The following is a 15713-nucleotide window of genomic DNA, read 5'->3' as shown; positions in this document are numbered from 1 at the left end:
TTTGGGTAGCCAAGTAATTGGTAATTCTTCCTTACCCTGAATACAGCTGGGTCATACCAGAGTATAACCATCAGGGAGAAAGACAGCACGTTTCTCTGTTATCAGAAACACAAGCTGGAATACAAATCAGACAATGGTTTCTAGTTTTCTATTTTTTGGTCTCACTGGATCCATTTACAATAATTCATTTGCCATCAAATTGTACTCGAACGATGGGAATCCAATTCAGTTCGAAAAGGTACATTTTCTGCAGGCTTTTCAAAGATATTTGATATTTTTTTCCTTACTTTAAGTAAACACTTAGACTAAGTAATATGTACCAAAACAAATATCAAACACACTGTAAAGTGCATTTTTTATTATAGGATTTTTGATGTAAATTCTTTCCATAATTGATTCTTTTCAGAAAGAAATATAAACAAAAGTAGTTTTAAAAGTAATTATTACTTAGATAACACTACAGATGTGGAGACGTCATCTTTTGTTCTGTATTTTTGGTAGCTGCCAGCATTTGTTTCTGATCAGTTTATCAGCATGTAATTTAAATTCTCATATCTTCCCAGACAAACTATGATTAGCCACGTAAATACCCTCATTTTATTCTTTTAAACAATTGCCATAAAGAGCAATTATTTGCTATATCAACAAATGATTTGAACATGAATTATGCAATATGTGTGCTGCAGTAAAAAAAAATCAGAAAGAACTGATAAGAATGTTTAAATAGATCATTTTATTGGAATCGTGTTGAAACAGATATAATGTATGCTATTAATAATAATGTTATTTTAGCAGAGAGAATGTCTGTGCATTGCAAACAGATATCAATGGACAAGGAGCAGTATGGAAGTTCAAAAAGGCTCTTAATAGAAATAGCCACACGTGCATCTAACTCATGGTACCAATGTGAAAAAACACAAGACCATGTGATTGTTGTCAGAAGAATTAAATGTCAGAGTTTTATAAATATCACAAATACACTTTTTCTGTCAATTTACATAATGAGAAGTTTTGTGAGTGTGCATGTTTTCATGCTGTCCAGCTCTGGATTCTCCTAAACTGTTGGTTTTAATTAAAATGACATATGGAAAGTCAAAGACCTTTTAACATAGTGAAGATATTTGAAAGTTTGTGATGCAACCTTTATGCTCCTCAAAGCAAAATATTTTCAGATACTATTCCTAAAAATTCAAGACCTGGAAGTGAGATGAGGACCAGTTGCTGAATTTTCTTAGGACTAAGGACCACAGTGGTATTAGACACTACTGAGAATCACTAAGACATCAGAGGTATTGGGCTCTGAAACAATGGAGAAGTTTGGGTTTTAGAAGAATTAAAATACCCACAGACCAAATCTGCTTTCTATCAAAGTTCACCAAATGCTTTTTTTCTTGCCATCAGTCACAGCATGGCTGAGATCAACTGAATTACATTTAAATTATTTTTCTGATAACAATTATTTAACATTCTAAAGGTCTGAGAACATATGTGAAACCAATTGGCCAGAAAATGAAAATTGCAGCATGGCCAAAAGGTTTTATTGCAATTACAAACCAGTGAACACACAATGCTTTTTTGTAAAGTAGCAAAGCCCTTAGGAAGTGTTTAAGAAACCTCCAGTTACTAGGCAAATTAGAGAAAAAGTGAGCAAAAGAAAGGAAACATTGAGCAGGCATCAGAAGAAAAAAAAATTCATATCAATCTGCTGAAGCAATGAAGGAGATGGAAAACCTCATGAGACCAAACTGAGCTTACTGTACCAAGGAAGAGAAAAACAGTACATTTTGGGTAACATCTGTGGTGGAAGAAAAAGAATGTTAAAAAGCATCTTTTCCTACAGAATGCACTGAGTCTGCTGAAACAGACATTTTCACATCCATCGTGTCTGTGTTTTAGAAATAGGCAGAAACTGTGCTACAGCCTGTGCAGTGCCTAAAATTTTTACAGAAGTTTGTCATTGCATGCAAGTTGATAAATCCTGCTAGATTACTTTATGCCCAAATTACTTTCTCAATACATATTTGTGACTTTTTGGAGAATTTCTGATTACAGACTGCAAAAAGCTGTTAACTTAACATGTTATGGTTTTCATTTCCATTAAGTCTTTCAGTGTAAGGGATTGAGCAGCCCTTCAGGATAGTAGCTGAGACACAGCTCTGAAAAAAGCAGCATTATAAAATTCATAGCTGATTTTAGATGACGAAGCAAGCATAAATGAAAGTAACATGAATTATAAATTTCATGAGAGAAAATCAGAGAGGAAATGGAATTTGTGTGGACAGTTTGGCCTTTTCTTGAAAGAGAGGTAGTCAGTGAATTTGCAGTGTCTGTTTAGAGTAGGCAGCAAACCCTAAAAAATACTGCATGGAGATGTCTATTTTGACAGACACAAAATGGCTTAATTTCATATCATCTTTCTGGGGGATATCAAGGGCATGGGTCAAGTCCAAAAGGAACTGAGTCACTGCAGCTGAGAACTCTGGGGTTTTCTGTGGTAGAGCTTAGACTACCGTGTTACTCATCTTAACTGAACTTTGTAGAGCAACTGGCTGACAAAAGTCACCCTAGAATGCAATAAATTTCTCTGAAGGAAGCTGTTTGCCTTATGAGGAGACCTGTTAGAAAGCTATCTTTAAAGTTAACACAAAATCCTATAAAAGCTTTAACCAAGTTTTTCCTTATTAGCTCACAAAATATTAAAATTCACACATCTATATTTTAATCCATAGTAATGTATTCATCTTAAGTATTACCATGCATGCTATCACAAAAACCTGCCCCTGTCTTAGGGCAAATTCAGATCACAAGGATTTGAATAGCAAAAGTATTACCAAAATGCTTAGCTTTACTATGAAAATCTGGCAACAGGTGAAAAGCTTTTGATGTTTTCAAAGCTTTTAAACTATACCACAGCTTACACTAGCACATTCTTTTGGGGATGGTAATGTGTATTTGTGCTATTGATTGCTAACTGTCCCAGTCAGCAAACTAATAGTGCTCAACTAGTATGGTCCATTGAACAACTTATAAAAGTAATTTTTTCACTGAAACAACAAGGACACAGCAACCGTAGTCAAAATTATCAGTATTATTAATATCAAAAAACCCCACAAACAAACATTAAAAAAACCCACAAAAAATCAGCAACCAGACAGCAAAAAAAGCAGCCTGAAAATATAGCTGTGAGAAAGAGAGAAGGATCATCGCCTCTAACTCTTCTAAACCCAAAAGGAATGTTTTTAAAGAAAAAATAACAAGCCAGGTGGCAGTCTATGCACTTGTACACTTTGATTGAAGATCAGAGCCTTTGTGTTTAATTTCTTATTATTTGTCTTTCAGAGGCAATATAATCTTTGCTGGCATCTGCTTCATTTGACAACTTAATGTAGTCTCCATAGAGTTACTTCAAGAATGCTTTGTAGTGATTTGACAATGTGGGTGTCATCCCCAATGACACTCATAGCCATTGCTGAGTCTGCATTTTGACATTTAACTGTGCTCGGATCTGAATAGATATCTAAGGTGTTTATTTGCATTCACATTCTATTTTGACATTGTATAATTTTACTGTTTCCAAATTCTTCTCTAAGTAGGTTATTCCCAACCAGGGAGAAAAAAGTTCTTTGAGGTTTGCTGTAAAGCTTGATCTATATTGGAGAAAATACACCTAATTTAGGATTTATATAATGCTGAGCTTTAGTATGGGAAGAAAATTATTAGTGTCATTATTGTAATTAAAAATGTTGGGATTAAGTACTGTGATGCTAAACAAAAGAATTATTATTACACAGATAACTAATATACTCTTATCTACTCATACATATCTTTAGAAATACATGTTATACATATCTTTAAAAGTATACAAGAGCATCCATCTGTACAGGTTCACAAAGGACTTCCTTAAGAATTACTGTGAATTCTAAATTCTTCTACTTTCTGAGCAATTAAAGAAACTATAAATATTCCATCTAGAAAGAGTCTATAGAAGCCTCATTCAAAAAATATGCATGTGCATATATTAAAAGTGGTAGTCAAAGTTTCAAATAGGAGGTCCACCAGCTTCAGAGTCTAGACCTCAGAATGCACCTGTGTATAATTTCCACCACACAGTTCCTTTTTCTCATCTTCCAGCATATGGTCCAAGTTGGGTTTTTTTGAGATACAGAAATAATATCATGAAATTATGGTTTGTAAATGTAAGGGAAGGTAGATACTTTGATTCAATTTTCTATGGAAGAACAAAGAATTTTTAACATAACAGATATAAAGCATAATATATTTTTATCTATCAACATAGGCATATTTGTATGTGTCATATAATTGGAAATTAAATTTATGTTTTACTTACGTATTTATATGTTCTTTGTGCCTGTCTAAAAATCTTAAGTTTATATTTTTAAGTCCTCAGTGCTCTCCCAAATACTGAAACATTTGGGGCTAGAGGGGAAGAAAGAGAGAAAGATAATATAAAAATGAGAGTAATTATCTCAAGAAGAAAATCTACCACAGTCTGTTATTATCACCAATTTAATTTGGATTTACTCAGCAAAAGTTGACAGTTCAAATCACTGAAAGAAGTGGTGAGAACTGAGGTAATAATTCTTTAACAGTACGCATATTGATGTCTGTTTCTCCTGCCAGCAATTACCTTTCAGCAGAGGAAAAGGATCGGCACTATAATTTAACTTACGTATGGTTTAGTGAAAGCTATTTGACCCTCCTTCAAATTCTATCAACTGAAAGTCCATGCACACCAGTGAGCAATCTTTCAAGCATGTGCTCAATGTAAATCAAACCTATTAGATCTCTGTGAGGCATTAGCATTACAACAATAATATCTGCTGTATCAAGTATCTATTGCTTCAGAAGACTGAGACCAGGGGAATTTCTGATTTTCTGTGCTACTCTGTTGACAGAAAGAGGAAAGATGCCCGTAAGAGTCACAAATCAACAAAGGAATTTTAGCTACATGTAGAAATTATATTCTTAATAGTAGGAAGAAAAGATACCTATTTTTCTCATCACCTTCTGTGCTTTTTGTCCCTAACACCTATTGTCTGGAATTGCAACCAGAAGTCTTCTATGGTTTGGAGAATATTTCAGAGAGAAGTTGAAGCAATGTCTAATCAGCACCAAATATTTAATAAATTGGTTCTGGATGCTTCATTGAATTGTGGTCCCTACCTTTATAGGGAAAAAACAAATAAACAAACAAAACCCACAAAAACAAAAGAAACCTCAACAAAAGTCTAAACTTTCAGTGTTGTTTTCAAATTTATCTTCTGGATGTCGAAGTACCTTAATGTGAAATACTAACAATATCATGCTAAGAGGACAAAAAAAAGAAGATCCTATTTATTAAGTCTATTGATGTACTGACACTGATACATGATAAGGTTTATTACTTTCAAGAGGCAGTTGCTAGAAAACTCATTACTCATTTTGGGAAACAGGTGAAGAATCTTCAGTTTTTGTTGCAGTTTGTATGGGCTCTGCAGGGAAAAGGACTAGTGGATCATTCCAGGAGGTACCTATCTGGCCATGGCTCCACCATCAGCAGCTCAGTAAACCACTCTTTTTAAAAAAGTCTATCATAGTTTCAGAGATGTGGAACTTGTGCAGGTAATACCTGCAACATGCAGAATAAGAAACAGGAAAGACCTCCCAAACAGACCATGCTGTTATCTGAGGGAAAGTCCTAGAGTAGAGCAAGAGGTTTCTTATCCTTCCCAAAGATTGATAACAGACAGTGTCTCACAGAGCATTGCAGCACCTCTGGTTTACTAAAGAAAAACTAAAAGACCAACCAAAAGTGGAGGAAGAAGAAAAATACCAACCCACTCAGAAAATTATATTTTCTTTACTAAGAACTTTTAGTATGGAGAATACTTAGAGGTTTGCACTTACCACTATCAAAGGCTGCCTAGTCAAGAACCCATTTTATGAAGAGTTTGTTGAGAACATCTCACAGCAGCACCGCAGAGGTTTCCTAAAGGAGACAAGGGATGAGTTTCAGACAGAAGAGGCTCTTCATGAGCAATGAACTGTTTTCAAAAAAAGCAGCATCAAAACCTGAGATTATTAGTTTCTAAAGGAAAAAGCACTTAACTCTTGTCTCTGGAGGCAAACCAGCAAGATATTTCCAAAATTTTAATAACCTTGCAAACACTTGCCTCTGTGGTTCTAACAGCCTGTTGGATGGACTGTGATAGAAAGGTGAAATTCTACCTGAGACACCTGGACCTATGAAACACCATATTGAACACAATGAAAATGAAAGCCCAAGCCACAAGAAGCCAGTGAAGGTAATGTCATTAGATCCAGGATTTCACAGTTCTCATCAACCACTTCATCTGTGACCTTTACAGATATGAGCACCACGTACCCACACATACTGTGTGACTGCTGCTCACAGACATTTTAAGACAGTGGCTGGATATTGAAAGAAATTAAACTAATCAGAGCAAGATTTGGGATATTTCAACTATTTTGTTTTTTATATAGGAAGATAAAAGGAGATGATGTAGAAAAACAGACATTCTGCAAATACCATATTGTTTTCAAAGTTGGTAAACATATAGCAAGTTTTCCCTCAGATATCCCATTCTTGTGTGACTCTTCAGGTGTAAAAATAGTCAACAAACATTTTAGAAGTTATAATATTTTACAATACTGGAATATATATAATTTTCAAGCAATTTTCCATTTCCATTCCACAGTCATTTAAGAGAAAGTCTTTTTCCTACCTCCTCAATGGATTACATATAAATTTTGACACCAGGTAGTTCTCTGTTCCCTCCACTCCATGTCAGTTCTTGGCCTGCTTTTTGAGTAGCAGCAGGGGACCACTTTTGCCATTTCACATGAATCACAGTGTCCTATTCATTGATCCAGAAGGCATCGATGTCACTGCCCACCTTGGCCCTTCTGATCACAGAAGCAGGACCATCCCTGACAGCATTCAGAATAAAAGGTTTGTTTTCCTGTCCTGCTCCACCTTGATGGTGGAACACAGGTCTGATCCACAAGCATCCCTCAACAGTACTGCTCACCTGATGAGCATCCCTTATTGCTTTGGCATTTCTTGGATCTTCTTTTGGTATGGCATATCAACCCTGTGCATAGCTCTCCTTCTTCATCCCAATTACTTTCCAAAAAACAGCCCACTCTGTATTAACTTTACCAGTTTGCTCCACCCCTAGCAAAATTTGTGTTTCTGATACCAAGATAAACTGAACCTTATGGGAAGTTAATGTCACAGTTACCTACGTGCAAATTATGGCACCTAGGTATATCTGGTTATGAATGGCAAGTTGCAAGGGCCCCAGCTGTCCTCTCTTGATGTTTGTGGAGGCTGAATGTTTCTTATCCTGCTCCCTTTTGCTGCCTGTGAGATACAACCCTTCTTGACGCTTTCTGCAACTTTCATTAGCCACTCACATTATCTGTCAGTTAATTAACATAGGCAAAAAAATCTTAATTCCACTTAGTCACACTACACACATCGATCAAAAATCATGGTTTGTTTCTCTTATTTTCCATCCTGAAATATTATGGTTGATGGTGTTGTCCAAATGCATGCCAACATTTCTATGCCATCCTTCACTGTTTTGAATCACATTTTTCCAGAATGTTTTTAACTGTCTCTGTCCTCTAATTCAGAGGTGATGATCTCTTCTGTGCTATTGTCCCAAATCTTAATCCTCTTTGAACTCTATTCTTGCACTGTAGCTGTGTTGGGAGATACCTGCCTCATAGCTTTTGCCAATTTGTAGCATAATGTGAATCCTGTTCATCATACACAGGAATATTCTCTTACCAGTTAAAATATTTCTATTATTCAGGTATTCCACTCAAAGCATTTCTTCAGGTAACACCAACAGGAAAATCCATTTGATTTCAATGGCATAATACTTCTTTCAGACCTGGTGGCTTATCAAAATTCTATCCCAGAAAAGAATGCCAAACACATTTTTCAGGAACACTATAAATATTATCAATATTCCTGGAAAAAAAGAAAAGATATTTTATTGAGAAAATGAGATATTTTATTACTTGCAGTTGTTGAAGTGCAGCAATGGAATAGTATGGAAGCTTCCAGTAGTTTTATGCCTATTTTTAGGAATTCAGATTCTGTTGTTACTAATCTGAAAGTCATTTGAGGTAAATGAAACTTGAGATATTTTTAGTTTGAGTTGCCTGATGTGGTTGTCTTAAAGTAAGAAATGTTTACTGCATTACCTTTCAATCTTGTACCTTATTTTCCTATGTTAATAAATCACTTGAAATCTGGGGTGCAAATATTAACATTGGTTTACATGTATTTTACACAGCAACACCTTATTCCCTCAGTACGCTTTGTGATAATTCCTTTCATCATCTCTTGAAACTCTTGGTAACTCACAGTTGTTTCTGCAAGAAACTGATGAAGGTGTGAAATGTATAAGAAAATGCAAAGTTCTGACCTAGTATTTCCCAGAGATGAGGGAGGACATTGTTCCTCTAATTAAATGTATTCTCAGCCATAAGATGTAAACAAATTAATTTTTTTTCTCATTGACCAACTCCATCTTTTTTCATGTTAAGGAGGCTTTGACATCCCCAACTAATTAATTTCTCTGGTTTTCCCCAGAAGCTCATTTTTATTTCAACTTGCTATTGACCTCCACTTCTGATCATCATGACCCTGGTCTCTTTTTTTCAACATTTGGACAGAAAAAAAGAGGACATAGCAGGAAAAAGAGCTCATCAAGAAGACTAATTATTTATTATAAATGCACAGCATCAAAACATATTATACAAGTGAAATGTATTATTAAATTCTTCAGCAAATGAAGAACTCAACTGTGTTAGGTCCAGCCCTTCTGTTATAGAATCTGAAGGTACAAAATACAGTCAAATGTAATTGAAATACTCATTCCAGTAGAATGTGCGTACCCAGCATTTAGAGCAAACTTGACTTAGAAACCATGACTAGTGTAAACCAATGTAAATTATAACAGTAAAACTACATCCAGTTGCAACCTGTCTGAATACACACTCATTTTCTCTAGAATGGTGACTTATGAAAAAATGTATATTATTTAAACTGGAAAAAAAGTTATCTGATGTGCTACATACTCAGTTAAAACATAGGTTTTTGCTACATTTCCTGATACATATAAGCAGAGATAATGCATGTTTGTTTCTCCAATGGGATTTAGAAGCACATATAAAAAAGAAGAGTTATCCTGGCTATGGGTCGATCTGCAATTTATCAGCATCTTCATGCTTTCTCTTTGTGTGTTTTTTTTTTCCTGCTGGATGGCCTTCTGCTGGTGGATCACACTATCTTACCTATTGGTAAGATACCCTGCACAGAAACTCTGAGAGAATTTCCATGGCTACTCCCAAACTCATTAAGACAGGCATGCTGCCAGTCAGGTCTTAATTCCAAAAGGAGTGCATGGCATGGTCATTGTCTATTTCAAACATTCAGCATTTAAATATTATTATCTTGTTAAGTGTAATTTGGTAATGATTCACCTATTCTTTTCTAGAATGGTACAATATCTATTCCACTCTATGTGCATGTATGCACATGCACACTGGTGCTCCCAGGTCTAACCCAAAATTTTCTATTGTGATCCATAAAAGATAAAAATTATTATAGACCACATAAGCCAGGTATATCAGACACCATCAAGTATATTTAGCAGAACAATGTACCTGTGATAAGTAAACTGATACATCTCTATTTTCAACTTGAGGAACAATTTCTTAGACCTTGCTGACTCTATTGGCCATATTCATAAATGAGCACTGCTAGCACAAATGTAGGTATGAGTAGTGTGGAAAGTTATAAGAAAAGAAAGTGAAAATTCTACTAGAAATGAACTCAGAAACTTCTTACACTAAAATCCTCTAAACTTTGTCATTGAGTGACCATTTGTAAAACCACTTGCATTTTTCACTACATGTATTGCTCCTGAAAATATTTTTCACCCACAATTTTATCACTTATAGTTTTATGTCTTCCACACTGATGAAAAAGTTATTAATTAGATCTCAGAGTAACTTTTTTGAAAATGACAAGACTTTTCTCCATTACATAATTGCATGATAAATCTAACAGATAGCCAGTCCATAAATAAATATGTATTGGATTTCAGACATATTTTTGTTGTATAGAACTAACAAAGGTATAATAGCTTAGGAGGAATAACTTAATTAAAAGTCTTATGGCTTTAACAACTAGTTTTTTGACATGACCTTTTTCATAAAATTATGTTGAATTATAGTAATTAAATCAACATTCTGCTATTGCTTATGGAATCTTCTACGAATGTTCACTTTTTGTTTGATGTGACATTTAGGTCAAATAAGCCAGCCTCCAATCACTCAGCTCAAGTCTTTAGCCTTGTTTTTTGTTAGCACAAAGTTGATATCCTTTCATTTTAAGAAATTCCTCAGTACTTCAAGAACTATTAGCAATTATGATACAAGACTACAGTTCCTCTGTTAACTATTTTTTTTAGAACAAAACACTATCCTGGTTGAAAAATACTAGTGTTCTTAGCAAATGTCAATTTATACATCTTTTGGTTACTAATAGAGCAGAAAGTAATTCATCTTCTTGCAATGCACGATGCATTATATCTATGCAAACAGAAAATGGAAAAACATCTGACATTTTTGTCTTTTTATAACACTAATGGTCTTATATTTCCATCTGGAAACAGACATTCTGTATTTCTTTGTCAATTTTAATTCCTGAAGGACTTCAAATTCCTTGTTGTTCCTAGATACACCTAATAACGATTTTCTAGTTGTGGGGTTTTCCTTTTTTTTTGTTGTTTTGTTTTGGGTTTTTTTCTTCTTTTTTTAACACTTCAAGTTTCTTTAGCTTTTGCCTACCACCTTTCCTGAAGGCCACTCAGTAAACATATTTTCATTTCCATTTCATTCATTTTTACCATTGAGCTCTGTGGTGCTGGTATACCCCCTTGGGACTGCAGTTAACCATGCCTCTTCAATCAGGTTCTGGGGCATCTTCACCACGAGCTCAATTTCAAGATTCATTTTGGTCATTCAGCTTTGTGGATGCAAATTAAGAAACTCCACCATGAGGTATGAATCACAGACAAGAGTGACCACACATGAAAATGACACCTGATTTGTAATGTCTGTGTCACCACTGCTGTTCAAGCAAACTACAGTTAAAGTCAAACAGGCACCGAGCTGCCTTGAGGTAATAAATATTCTGGTTTTATATATCCAACCTGTTATAACTGATTTATTTCTAATACAATATGAGAGAAATGTAGAATTTTGTAAGTATGTTTTTCTTCCAAGTCAAATAAAATGCAGCACAAGACTCAGGACCTAAAACTTCATCTTGTCTAGGTGATTTCATATTCCCCTTTTAACATTCTGAAATTCTGTGTAGTTCAAGCAATAGCAGGGTATTTTGCATTCCTACCTTAGGTAAGGTGATGCATTGGTGAATTAAGACTATGCAGTCATACAACAACAACTGTTGAGCTCATGAAATTCCCATATAACTATAATTTATATGGGTTCAGTGACACTTTGCAAAATAACTTTCAAGCTTACCCCTGACTCCTATCAGCTGCTATTCTCAGAATGTGTAAATATTTAAATGTAAAATCACAAAGAGTTAGACTTGGTAGCCCAGTTTTTATGCACATCTCATTTAGTTCCTTCTTACTGTTGTGTTCCAACATAATCTGAGTGAATTGTTTTTCAGTGACCTTCCTCATCTTGTTCTGGTTGAAAATGTGCCTTCTGGGAGTGACCAACCATATCAGTGAGTGCCCCCCAGTCACTCTGAAAAAAGAGCTATTTGATAAATGCTGAAACCACTTCCCTTCCATGCCTCTAAGGCCAACAATGGAAGAGATTAAAAAAAAAATAGAGAGAGAGAAGAGAGAGAGCGAAAGAACCTAGTACAAAATTAGCAGCAAAATTAGCAGCAATGTATCATTCCCATCAAGATGGGGAAAGACATTGATTGAAATATCCCTCCGGTTCATTAGCATTGTCTGTCTTCAAGAAAGTTCTTGTGAGTCTCACAGAAGAAAGGACACTGCTAAAGGAAGACAATATGAAGATAACTGCAATAAAAATAGATAAAATAATGAAGGGCATGCTGTTAAAACTAATTACATTAAGATGGATATCACTTAGCAGAATAATGTTGCCTCATCCTGTCCAAAATGCATGATTGCTCATACACCATGAGCTTCTTGCATTTTACAGGCATTAGAAATGTTGCACAAATGTTTGTCGCTATTCCATATTTTAGTAATCTAAATAGATTAGCAATTTCTGTGTTGGAGAACTTGTTTTCTACAGGAGTGATACTATGCAGCCTCTAAAGCAAGTTTAAGAAGATCCATTTTCAGTGAGTCTGCATTTTTGGTGTTGAATTTTTACAGAACTAAGCCTAGGTAATAAGGAGAAATGAATATTCTGTCTTTAATTTTATTGGTCTCCAGGGAGTCTGGCTACATAACCAATACATAATGAATAAACAAGACCAATAGTAGTGCCCATTAAAAACCTGTCCATAGTTACAGCCTGTTTACTTTGGCTTATTGCTTATCCAAATTTCAATTTGCTAGGCTGTAATTCCACATGTGAGGTGAAATTAGGTTATCTTTGTTAGTATCTATTTCTTGTTCTTGAAAGCAGCCTCTATTTCACAATAATTTCCAAGACTGTGTGTCCTTGACAGACAACATTTTGACTTGTTCAAAAATAAGATCACTGGGTAGTCCAGTTACCTGAAGCAGGACCTTGGCCTGTGGCAGACATCTGTCAGGCATGTAAAGCCTATTGTGGCTTTACATGTGAATAAGCATGTCCAAATTAGGTCTATGATAAAAAGATCTGAGAAATCACTACCCTGAGAAATGAGTCCTGCTCCAGACTCTGCTGTCTCATTTACACCAAACTCTTCACTTTTAAGCGTGAATGTACTCACTCAACTTACTTAAGGCCATGGTTCTATATTATGCAAATGTTAGTAGTGATGCTGGCCTTAGGAGGTCTTGCCTGCCCTAATACACCCATAAATGGAAACTTTTCTTCATGTCTTCTGGCCACACCACCAGTTGTATAAATTCAATGTCTAAAACAACTCAAGTTTAAAAAGAAATAGAGGGAATCTAGTAAACAACGAATAGTATTTATGAGTGTATAAGTAACTATTATAAAATACTGCACATGTGCAAGAGAAGAGTAATCCAGCTCAATTTTTTGTTGTTGTTTCTTTTTCTTAATCACTGTTGGATTGGTACTGTGAGTACAGAGTATGATATCTATCATAATTCATATTGAGGTTGTAAAAAAGTCAAGGGTTACTAGCACTTCTCTGTTAAATATTCATACCCAGAGGTGTACCAAGCAGAACCTGTCCTGAAAGCTACGCAATGCATAATCATATAAATCAATACAATATATGTACATGCACATGTACTTGTAGATGTGTCGATATGTCTTGATGACTATAGTGTGCTATTTGTTCGTGTTATGATAGCCCATAGGCTTGTCTCATTATCTGCTATCCAGACCCCTGACAGAAGCAAAAGTTCATGGACTGCGTTTTATGGCTGATATTTATCCAAACACAGGATAAATATCCTATTCTTCCCTGGCAGCATGAAAAAATATCTAACTGTAATTGCCTCTGAGGCATCATCAAGATACATTTTTGAAAGAATAAATCATAAATTTATAAACCATTTGTTGGTAAATGAACAGCATATGCAGACACTTCCACTCAAGAAATAAGTGAAATCTGCCAGTTAGATACAGATTTGCAAGTCTATGCATAAAAAAATACTATTATTCTCTTGACATTTTAAAGCATAACAAAGCTAATCAATGTTTAAAACAGTATCTAGTGCTCAAAGAATGCAAGAAGGAAATCTGAAAGTATCATTCTCCTATCACTTTGCCTACACAACAAATTAGAAATGCATACATTTCCTGAAGCCAGGAAACAGTTTAATTATGAGAGCTGAACACAAAATCTCCCATTGGCACAGACTGGCTTTGAAGTGTTATCACATAAGTGAGGATTTTCAAAATACCCTTGACCAGTTTTGTTAAAAATATATCACACTTCTATTTGTGTCAGCCTGAACCATGTATCATGTCACTCCTTTTCATAACATTAGAGAACCTGATCACAGTTCCAGAGTATTAAGCTAATCATGCATATTTTATGCAAACATTAACCTTTAGTGTTAATCCAACAACATTAAACCAAACCTATAATGAACCATCAAGGTGGTTTATAGCACACCGTGGTTGCTTTTATGAGTATTTTAATTTCTTTCACTAAAGCATTTTAAGCCTGAAAAAGAAATAGCATTCACATTTTTACAGTGGAATTTTGAGTAAATAATACTTGGCCCTATTTCTGAAACAACTGAGTTATTGTACCTATAAGCAAATTAAATGAGCTTTCAAAATAATCAATTCAGAGACCTTTAGTACCTCCTAAAAATCTAACAGTGTTAAGCTCCTTCCTGTGAGCTTTTTAAATAGGCAAATTTGTTGTTTAATTGAATGTTTAATCTGTCTTGCAATTCATTCTAATAAGAAAACAGTTGTTCCTGTGAAGAACCTTTCATGCTGCACATCCCAAAGAACTTCACAATATATGCATATCTTGTGTCAATTATGAGAGAAATTAGATGCATAAAACTGAACCATGAAACTAAACTAAAATTGTTATGAAATGCTGCAAGAATACAAGACTGATAACACTGTGAGAACTTTAGTTATCTAAAAAGCAAAATAATACAATTTTGTATGTGTCCAGCACCTAAATCTCTGCATCATTTGATATATAGATTTATACACAGCTAACAGACAAAACAATATTCCTGTTATGATTACACTGAAATCTGCACAATAATTGTAAACAATGATATAAATTGAAAGAGTACCATAATATTGATATTTCAACTCATTCTGCTCCGGTAATATCAAGGCTTTCAGTACCACAATGTTGTGAAGAGCTCAAGATCATTTGCAAAGATTTTCATACTCTTGGGGATAACAATTCTTAATTTACAGATGGGAAAAGGAGGAAGACATGCAATTCCAATTTTTCTTAGGGTGAGAAAGAAAGTCTATAAACTAAAAATTGCATCTAAGTAGGAAAAGTTAGCTTTTATTTTTTTATTGTGTGGGTTTCCACACTGAAATTCATAGGAAGTAGGACTTTTTACAAGGGCATGTAGTGATAGGGGTAATGGCTTCAGACTGGAAAAAGGTAGTTGTAGGCTAGACAGGAAGGCATTTCTTCTTTAGGAAGTAATTCTTCACTATGATGGTGGTAAGATATTGGCACAGGTTTACAAGGGAAGCTGTGGATTCCTCCTCCCTTGCAGTATTCAAGGTCAGGCTGGATGGAGTCTGAGCAACCTGGTCTAGTGGAGGGTGTCTCTGCCCATGGCAGGAGGGTTTGCACCTAAATGATCTTTAAGGTGCCTTCCAACCCAAACCGTTCTATGATTCTATGATTTCAAACAGATTAACACCTTACTTCTGTAGCTGACCAACATATAGATAAAAATCCTGTCTCTAGAATAAGAAGACCTAAAAAACCAAACAGACAAATACCCAAAAAAACCCAACAAAAAAAGTCCAAAATAATTTTTAAAAAAGAGCATCAACTGGATTAAATATTTTTA

Source organism: Calypte anna, chromosome 2, assembly GCF_003957555.1.
Source record: "Calypte anna isolate BGI_N300 chromosome 2, bCalAnn1_v1.p, whole genome shotgun sequence".
NCBI lineage: Eukaryota > Metazoa > Chordata > Aves > Apodiformes > Trochilidae > Calypte > Calypte anna.
The sequence above is the reverse complement of the archived record's forward strand: the minus strand, read 5'-3'. Positions refer to the sequence as shown.